This window comes from Leptodactylus fuscus, chromosome 2, assembly GCF_031893055.1.
Source record: "Leptodactylus fuscus isolate aLepFus1 chromosome 2, aLepFus1.hap2, whole genome shotgun sequence".
Taxonomy (NCBI): Eukaryota; Metazoa; Chordata; class Amphibia; order Anura; family Leptodactylidae; genus Leptodactylus; species Leptodactylus fuscus.
In genome coordinates this window covers 251,814,860-251,824,859 of record NC_134266.1, presented here as the reverse complement: position 1 = coordinate 251,824,859, position 10,000 = coordinate 251,814,860, and the positions used below count along the sequence as shown (strand labels likewise).

Below are 10,000 nucleotides of genomic sequence, written 5' to 3'. Positions count from 1 at the left end.
ACACTAGGGGGTGCCCGGGATAGACACCAGTCCTGTACACTAGGGGGTGCCCGTGGTAGACACCAGTCCTGTGTACCAGGGGTGCCCGGGGCAGACATCAGTCATGTACACTAGGGGGTGCTCGGGGTAGACACCAGTCCTGTACACTAGGGGTGCCCGGGGCAGACACCAGTCCTGTACACTAGGGGGTGCCCGGGGCAGACACCAGTCCTGTACACTAGGGGGTGCCCGGGGCAGACACCAGTCCTGTACACTAGGGGGTGCCCTGGGCAGACACCAGTCCTGTACACTAGGGGGTGCCCGGGGCAGACACCAGTCCTGTGTACCAGGGGGGCAGACATCAGTCCTGTACACTAGGGGGTGCCCGGGGCTAATACCAGTCCTGTACACTAGGGGGTGCCCGGGGCAGACACCAGTCCTGTACACTAGGGGGTGCCCGGGGCAGACACCAGTCCTGTACACTAGGGGGTGCCCGGGATAGACACCAGTCCTGTACACTAGGGGGTGCCCGTGGTAGACACCAGTCCTGTGTACCAGGGGTGCCCGGGGCAGACATCAGTCATGTACACTAGGGGGTGCCCGTGGTAGACACCAGTCCTGTACACTAGGGGGTGCCCGGGGCAGACACCAGTCCTGTACTCTATGGGGTTCCCGGGGTAGACACCAGTCCTGTACACTAGGGGGTGCCCGGGGTAGACACCAGTCCTGTACAGTAGGGGGGTGCCCGGGGTAGACACCAGTCCTGTATACTAGGGGGTGCCCGGGATAGACACCAGTCCTGTGCACTAGGGGGTGCCCGGGGTAGACACCAGTCTTGTGTACCAGGGGTGCCCAGGGTAGACACCAGTCCTGTGCACTAGGGGTGCCCGTGGTAGACACCAGTCCTGTACTCTATGGGGTTCCCGGGGTAGACACCAGTCCTGTACACTAGGGGGTGCCCGGGGTAGACACCAGTCCTGTACAGTAGGGGGGTGCCCGGGATAGACACCAGTCCTGTGCACTAGGGGGTGCCCGGGGTAGACACCAGTCTTGTGTACCAGGGGTGCCCAGGGTAGACACCAGTCCTGTGCACTAGGGGACACCATTCCTGTACACTAGGGGGTGCCCGGGGCAGACACCAGTCCTGTACTCTATGGGGTTCCCGGGGTAGACACCAGTCCTTTACACTAGGGGGTGCCCGGGGTAGACACCAGTCCTGTACAGTAGGGGGGTGCCCGGGGTAGACACCAGTCCTGTATACTAGGGGGTGCCCGGGATAGACACCAGTCCTGTGCACTAGGGGGTGCCCGGGGTAGACACCAGTCTTGTGTACCAGGGGTGCCCAGGGTAGACACCAGTCCTGTGCACTAGGGGTGCCCGGGGTTGACACCAGTCCTGTGCACTAGGGGGTGGCCGGGGTAGGCACCAGTTCTGTGTACCAGGGGTGCCCGGGGTAGACACCAGTCCTGTGCACTAGGGGGTGCCCGGGGCAGACATCAGTCCTGTAAACTAGGGGGTGCCCGGGGTAGACACCAGTCCTGTACAGTAGGGGGTGCCTGGGGTAGACACCAGTCCTGTATACTAGGATGTGCCCGGGATAGACACCAGTCCTGTGCACTAGGGGGTGCCCGGGATAGACACCAGTCTTGTGTACCAGGGGTGCCCGGGGTAGACACCAGTCCTGTGCACTAGGGGTGCCCGGGGTAGGCACCAGTTCTGTGTACCAAGGGTGTCACAGTCCTGTAAACTAGGGGGTGCCCGGGGTAGACACCAGTCCTGTACAGTAGGGGGTGCCCGGGATAGACACCAGTCCTGTGCACTAGGGGGTGCCCGGGATAGACACCAGTCTTGTGTACCAGGGGTGCCCAGGGTAGACACCAGTCCTGTGCACTAGGGGTGCCCGGGGTAGACACCAGTCCTGTGCACTAGGGATGCCCTGGATAGACACCAGTCCTGTGTACCAAGGGTGTCACAGTCCTGTAAACTAGGGGGTGCCCGGGGTAGACACCAGTCCTGTACAGTAGGGGGTGCCCGGGGTAGACACCAGTCCTGTATACTAGGGGGTGCCCGGGATAGACACCAGTCCTGTGCACTAGGGGGTGCCCGGGATAGACACCAGTCTTGTGTACCAGGGGTGCCCAGGGTAGACACCAGTCCTGTGCACTAGGGGTGCCCGGGGTAGACACCAGTCCTGTGCACTAGGGGTGCCCGGGGTAGGCACCAGTTCTGTGTACCAGGGGTGCCCGGGATAGACACCAGTCCTGTGCACTAGGGATGCCCGGGGTAGACACCAGTCCTGTGTACCAAGGGTGTCACAGTCCTGTACACTAGGGGGTGGCCGGGGTAGACACCAGTTCTGTACACTAGGGGGGGCCCGGGGTAGACACCAACCCTGTACACTAGGGGGTACCCGGGGTAGACACCTGTCCTGTACACTAAGGGGTACCCAGGGTAGACACCAGTCCTGTACCCTAGGAGCTACCTGGGGTATACACCTGCCTGTACACTAGGGGGTGCCCTGGGTAGACACCACTCCTGTACACTAGGGGTGCCCGGGGTAGACACCAGTCCTGTGCACTAGGGGTGCCCGGGGTAGACACCACTCTTGTACACTAGGGGTGCCCAGGGTATACACCAGTCTAGTGTACTAGGGGTGCCCGGGGTAGACACTAGTCTTGTACACTAGGGGTACCCGGGGTAGACACCATTCCTGTGCACTAGGGGTGCCCGGGGCACACACCAGTCTAGTGTACTAGGGGTGCCCGGGATATCAAATCAAATCGGCTTTATTGGCACGTCCGAATGGATATTTGGCATTGCCAAAGCTAGTTTAATAGACACCAGTCCTGTGTAATAGGGGGTGCCCAGGGAACACACCAGTTCTATGTACTAATGGTGCTCGGGGTAGACACCTGTTCTGTGTACTAGAGGTGCCCAGGGTACACACCAGTCCTGTACTCTATGGGGTTCCCGGGGTAGACACCAGTCCTGTGTACTAGGGGGTGCCCGGGGTAGACACCAGTCTTGTACACTAAGGGGTGCTCGGGGTAGACACCAGTCCTGTACATTAGGGGGTACCCGGGGTAGACACCAGTCCTGTACACTAGTGGGTGCCCGGGGTAGACACCAGTCCTGTACACTAGGGGTTGTCCTGGGTAGACACGACTCTTGTACACTAGGGGTGCCCAGGGTATACACCAGTCTAATGTACTAGGTGTGCCTTTGGTAGACACTAGTCCTGTACACTAGGGGTGCGCAAGGTAGACACCAGTCCTGTACTCTATGGGGTTCCCGGGGTAGACACCAGTCCTATGCACTAGGGGGTGCCCAGGGTATGCATCAGTCCTGTGTACTAGGGGTGCACGCGGTAGACACCAGTCCTGTGCACTAGGGGATACCTGGGTACACACCAGTCCTGTACACCAGGGGTGCCTGGGGGTAGACACTAGTCCTGTGCACTAGGGGGTGGCCTGGGATAGACACCAGTCCTGTACACTAGGGCTGCCTGGGGTAGATACCGGTCATGTATACTGGGGGGGTGCCCGGGGTAGACACCAGTCCTGTACACAGGGGATGCCCGAGGGAATACACTGGTCATGTATACTAGGGGGTGCCCGGGGTAGACACCAGTCGTGTGCACTATGGGGTGCCCATGGTAGACACCAGTCCTGTACACTAGGGGGTGCTCGGGGTAGACACCATTGCTGTGTACTAGGGGGTACCTCGGGTAGACACCAGTCCTGTACACTAGGGGGCGCCCGGGGTAGACACCTGTCCTGTGTACTAGGGGGTGCCTGGGGTAGACACCAGTCCTGTGCACTAGGGGGTACCTGGGGTACACAACAGTCCTGTACACTAGGGGTACCCGGGGTAGACACCAGTCCTGTACACTAGGGGGTGCCTGTGGTACACACCAGTCCTGTACACTAGGGGGTACCCGGGATACACACCAGTCCTGTACACTAGGGGGTACCCGGGATACACACCAGTCCTGTACACTAGGGGGAGCCTGGGGTAGACACCAGTCCTGTGCACAAAGGTTGCCCAGGGTAGACATTAGTCATGTATACTAGTGGGTACCCTCTGACTTTACAACAGAAAATCCATGTGTGTCCCTGATGCCATGATGTAGGGTGCCAGGGTCACCCGCTGACTGGTGTAGCTGTGTACATGGCACAGTTGTATTACCTGATATGTTATGTATATAGGTACAGACAGTAAGTTGGTATTGAGCATGGAACATGGAAATTTGTACATGTCTGTAGGTACTCATTTTGCCAAAAATGGCAAATTGTTTATGGGTGCATGTAGAGACCTATCGCTGTACATGTTATATCTGTACCACTTGGTAGTGTCCTGGCATTACACATGGCATATCTTTGCCACCTGACGTACTCTATTTGGTTGCAAGTTGTGACGAATTGTACACGTTATATCTGCACAACCTGGAACATTTTATATGTAGTGAGGAGCACTGTACATGCTATATGTGTATCACCTGGTATATTATATATGGATGCAGGTAATGACCCGGTATTATACGTATTATATGTGTATCACCTGGCATATTGTATATGGATGCAGGTAATGACCCGGTATTATACGTATTATATGTGTATCACCTGGCATATTGTATATGGATGCAGGTAATGACCCGGTATTATACGTATTATATGTGTATCACCTGGCATATTGTATATGGATGCAGGTAATGACCCGGTATTATACGTATTATATGTTATCACCTGGCATATTGTATATGGGTACAGGTAACAACCTAGTATTATACATATTTTACCTATAACGCTTGGCATATTGTATATGGATGCAGTTAGTTACCTGGTATTATACATGGTATATCTGTACTATATGGCATACTGTACAGTATATGGTTGCAAGCTGTGACTTAGCTCTGGACATGTTATACCTGCACAACCCGGTATATTTTATATGGGTACATGTTATACTATACCTGGCATATCGTGGCACTGTACATGACACATCTGTGCTACATGGCATGTTGTATATCTGTACAACCGTTAATTGTCACCATACTGTATATGACATACTTGCACCACCTGGCATGATATATACTGGTGCAGGCAGTGATTTGGCATTGTATATAATGCACCTGTACCACCTGGCATGACTGATATGGGTGCAGATAGGGACTTGGCATTGTATAAGGCAGTTTTACCACCTTGTGTAATAGTGACTTGGCACACTGTGTGACACCTGCATTACCTATAGAGATCTCAGCGTGTCCCCTAGTGTGTACAGCGCCCCCACTGCTAAGTTATAGGATTACAATAAAAATGTAGCAGAGCTGAACTTGTATCTGATAACTTGCTTCACAAACACCGAAAATCCATTGAAGCCGTCAATCTGAAGCCGCTGCGACTGTCGGAGAGACGGAACGTGTAGTAGTGGAAGTAGACTTGGCATTTTCTGCATGTCTTCATGTCATCTATCCAATGACACTATTGTATCAGAGGGATGTGTGGGCGTCCTGTAAAATGCTCTCCAGGGCCGGCCATGTAAATAAGCTGCAGGTAATTGACTTTCTGGTTGATGAATGCCGGTGAGTAATAATGGAGGAATACAATACATTTTCCATTAAGCTACTTATATTTTTGTTTTCCGTCATGCACCGTAAACTCTAGAAAATTACATCATAATTAGAGGTGAAACGTATCCAAGATGAGTTGGTTTTACAGGAAATTTGACTTAATATTGATTCTTATTTAAGGTGGAAGTCCACTTTTTATTATTCAAGACTTATGCGCATGAAATAGAACGATTTTATCTGATAAGTTGCACTTCTTTCCTCTACCAGTAGATGTCACTATTTTGTGTTTGATTAATTTGTAAGCCATTCTAAAGTTGTTCACTCTACAGCTATTCCTCTTGATCCTTCAGTAACATGTACGCTCAGTTCATAGGGAGAGGGATGTAAGTTGCTGTCAGAAACCTTTGGTGTCAGGTTATCTCTCATAGAAGCAAAAGTTTTGGGCATGTCTGATCCTTCACTCCCCTAGCAGGGAAGTGACAGAAGCCCCCTTTACACTGTCCAAATCAGGGCCTTGACCCCGACTTCTCTGTTTTTTCACATCTCAACTCCAACTCTGACTCCGGACTCTTCATAAATGACTCCGCTAACTCCAACTTCATAGTCCTGGTTGTGATTATCAGGTCCGGATGATCTAATTTCTATGGAGCCCTTAAGGGGTCAGGAGCAAACCCAAAAACTTACCAGAAGGTCCCATTTTCATATAGTGCTGCTTGCAGGACTTACCTCTTGACGTTTCGTGCGGAAACAACACAGACCCCATTATAGTCTACGGGGTCCGCGCATATTTTCCCAGGTAACTGCATTTAATGCATATAGGTTTCCGTTTGGGGGGTCTCCGAGCAGACTCCCTGAACGGAAGCACAGATGTGATCCGGGCCTTACAGTTCGGTAACTCACCTTCATTTCAATAGAGAGTAACCCGTGGTTGAGATCCCACCACCTAGACCACCACTCATCTGATTTTATATTATGACAGACTACCATGATAAAACAAGGTGTCTAGGTACATTCAGCTGTAATTTGTATGGCAACCTACAGTAGCAGCAACTGTTCAGTTTCCCTGCAGCGCCTCTACAGGAGAAATTGAGTATTACAAAGAATTCATTAATACTTGGTTCACAGAGCAGAATTTGGAGAGGAATTTGAGGTGGTCGTAGGACCCGTTTCCTCTCCAAATTCTGGCAATGTGGCAAAGTTTCAGCATTTGGCTAAGGGTTTGCTTGCTGAAAAGACGGGGTTAACAGTTATGAGTTTTATGCTGGGGATTCTGTGGCTGAATCAGCCACGGACTCCACGGCAAGATTCAGCATCGTAATAAAAGAAGCATCCATCACTGCCTCCTGTAGAAAACAATGGGAGGAAAATCTGTCCGGGATTTTAAGCTGATTTTGGAGTTTTCATTCTGATGCACAGGATAGGTCATCAGTACGTGATCTGTTGGGTGAACGACACCCAGACCCCACACAGATCAGCTTTTGCAGCACCCCCAAGACGCCAGAAGCCGCTAGAGGCGTTGTATTACTTGAATAGAACTGGCGCTACTCATCCATTAGCAACTTCTGGTACCCAGAGGCTGCTGTAACAGCTGATCTGTGCAGGGTCTGGGTGTTGGACCCCAACAGATCACATACTGATGACTTTTCCCAAGGATACGTCATCAGTATGAAAACCTGATTTGTAGCTGGCCAACCGCTTTATCTCTAAATGTACTTTAAATTTACTTTACTTTACTTTAAATTTTCTTCTACTTCCTATAAATCAAGATAAAAAGTTTCTCTGCTTTAGACAATCCCCACTTTTCAAAGGGTATCTTGATACTGGAGAATAAAGTTTCCTCCTACCAGGACCCGCAGTAATCAAGTGTAAACCTAGTAGTAAGTGCTCAATATTCCTGCAGCGCCGTCGCAGGAAGAATAGAGCATTACACCCTTGTCCTTTTAAATGAATGGGTTGTCTATGCAATGCAGGACAGTTCGGGTCCTCCAGAGCTAGAGATGCTCTTTGCAACTTTTTTACACTGTGGCCAAGACGATCCTGAACAGTTATCTGAAATCCAGATCCGGTGGGGGCATTTGGCACCCCCAGGTGGACTTTTTACAGCCACCTACCTATATTTTATGTGCACTCCTCATTATTAGTGCACTTAGTGTTTCTACCCACAAAGGACTTGTATGACCTATCCACTTAATGGGGGGCACCCCGATGATCTCGAGAGCAGGGTATCTTGTATCACTCCTTTAAAGTCTGGGGGGGGGCAGCAAAAGCTTAAAAAACACCCTTAGTAACATTACATCTGTGACACTGGAAGAATAATTGGAAGATCCACTTATATGTGGTATTTATATAGCGCCAGATGTTCCCATATATATCTGTACATGACTTTTATGGTATTGTTTTATATAGAGTAATTCTGCTTGACAGGATTCAATAACAATCAAGTAGCAGAGGCTGTGCTGTTCTGTTACAAGCCAGGAGGTGGCGCCAGAAGATGCAGTTGCGGGAATACGTGCGGCTACGACTTATTTGTAGGATTTAGGAAATGTGTAATAAAATAGAAAGAGACGCTGATACTTTTATTATTAGTATTCTGCCGAATACAGTCTCATGTGAACTGAATACCAGAGTCTATGCGCTGACAATTTTTTACTATTGCCGTCGCTGAAATGATGTTGTAAGAGCAATAATATTCTGTTAGCCCCGAATGCTCCCCCCTCCCTAAATATTCAGATTGGAAGGTATCTGCAGCCTCACTGTATTGTATATTCACATATACTTGCTGCTTTTGTGGATCTTAAGGGTCTATTCACACGTGTTTTTTTGTAAGTTTGGTGTCTTTGTTTCTTTGTATTGGACAGCTCTGGGATAGTATTAGGATTACTGCTTTTCTATGGACTTGTGTACATGTCAGATTTTTATGTATCCGTTCCATTTTTAACAGTTCCTCCTATTTAGTCCACAGACCCGAGTCGCCCGTTGAAATCTATGGATCAGTGCAAACAATGGACGGCACGTAGATATCATCCAAGGCCTATCTGTTTTTCAAGGATTTGTTGCCAAGAGACAGATATGGGAAAACCCCCCAGTAAAAACAAATGTAAAATGGACATTAAAGGGGTTGTCCCATCTCAAGGATCCTATCTATACTGCTAGTTTATGTGGATTTAAGACTTTTCCTAAATACATTGCTTCAGCAAAACTGCTTTGTTTGGCCACTATCTTAATTTATTCACTTCATTGTTGACACTGCGTTTCCATAACCACATAACCACGGACCTGGGGGTGATCTTATCTCTCCGCCCAGGACAAGTGACATAGCTTCCTGCTCTCAGGAGGGGAGGGGGAGCTGAGTGCTCAGGACTCAGGAGCAGCTTGCACTTCTGAGCTGTTTATCTCCCAGTTTATCAGTCGGCTAATTGAATTTTGCTAATAGGGAGTCCGTTAGCACAGACCTAAAACGGAGTTTACTGCAAGCTGACTCGTTATTCTTGTAGCATGTAAACTAGGGATTCTCATCACCTATCAAATCCAGCTCTGCTACATCAGCTTTATATTGTGCATCTTCCAGTGATACTGTGCTAATTTATTTACAACCATCCCTCATTACTGACTGCAAACATAGCAGATAGCAGAGCTGGCTTTGTCTGGGAGACAGCTAGTGAAACCCCGCCCACCAATTCACAGAGAAAACCAGGAAGTGAACAGAGCATACTGCATGCAGGTTGGTGAACAAGCGAATTTGGAATACCCCTTTAAAAACAGATGATCGGAAACAGATACAAAACAGACACCTAGATCGGATCCAAAGTGAAGTGGTTGTGTATAGAGATGAGAGAGTACTATTCGAAACGGCCGTTTCGAATAGCACGCACCCATAGCAATGAATGGAAGCGGCCGGCACACATACTTTGCTGGCGGCCGGACAGACCTGGATATGAGACAGTCTAGCTTAAAGCAGTTTTCTGGGCTAAAAATATTGATGTCCTACCCTAAAAAAGGATCAATATCAGATTAGAAGGGTCTGGCATCCGACATCCCCACTGTTTAGCTGTTCTCAATAACTGATATACAGAGAATGAAGCAGGAAGCAGACAGTGCTGTTCTCTGTGTAGTGGCCAGGCCAGATGCCACTATGTAGATATCAACTTTAAACAAATGTCAAGTCTGACTCCCCAAAGCTGCAATATCCAAAATTACCTTTTCATTCCTTCCTTCCTTCCTCCCTCCCCTCCTTCTTTACTTTCTTCCTTCTTTCCTTCCTTCCTCCCTTTCTTCTTTCCTCCCTCCCCTCCTTCTTTACTTCCTTCCTTCCTCCTTCCCTCCCCTCCTTCCTTCCTTCCTTCCTTCCTTCTTTCCTTCCTTCCTCCCATCCTTCTTTCCTTCCTTCCTTCCTTCCTCTTTTCTTTCTTTCTTTCTTTCTTTCTTTCTTTCTTTCTTTCTTTCTTTCTTTCT

General features: G+C 49.7%; 1 protein-coding gene across 1 annotated transcript in view; it reads left to right on the top strand.

Annotated features, from left to right (window-relative positions):
• The window catches only part of SGCG (sarcoglycan gamma), a 162,811-nt gene that overhangs the window by 1,122 nt on the left and 151,689 nt on the right, over positions 1-10,000 (top strand). The gene's annotated exons all lie outside the window — the stretch shown is intronic.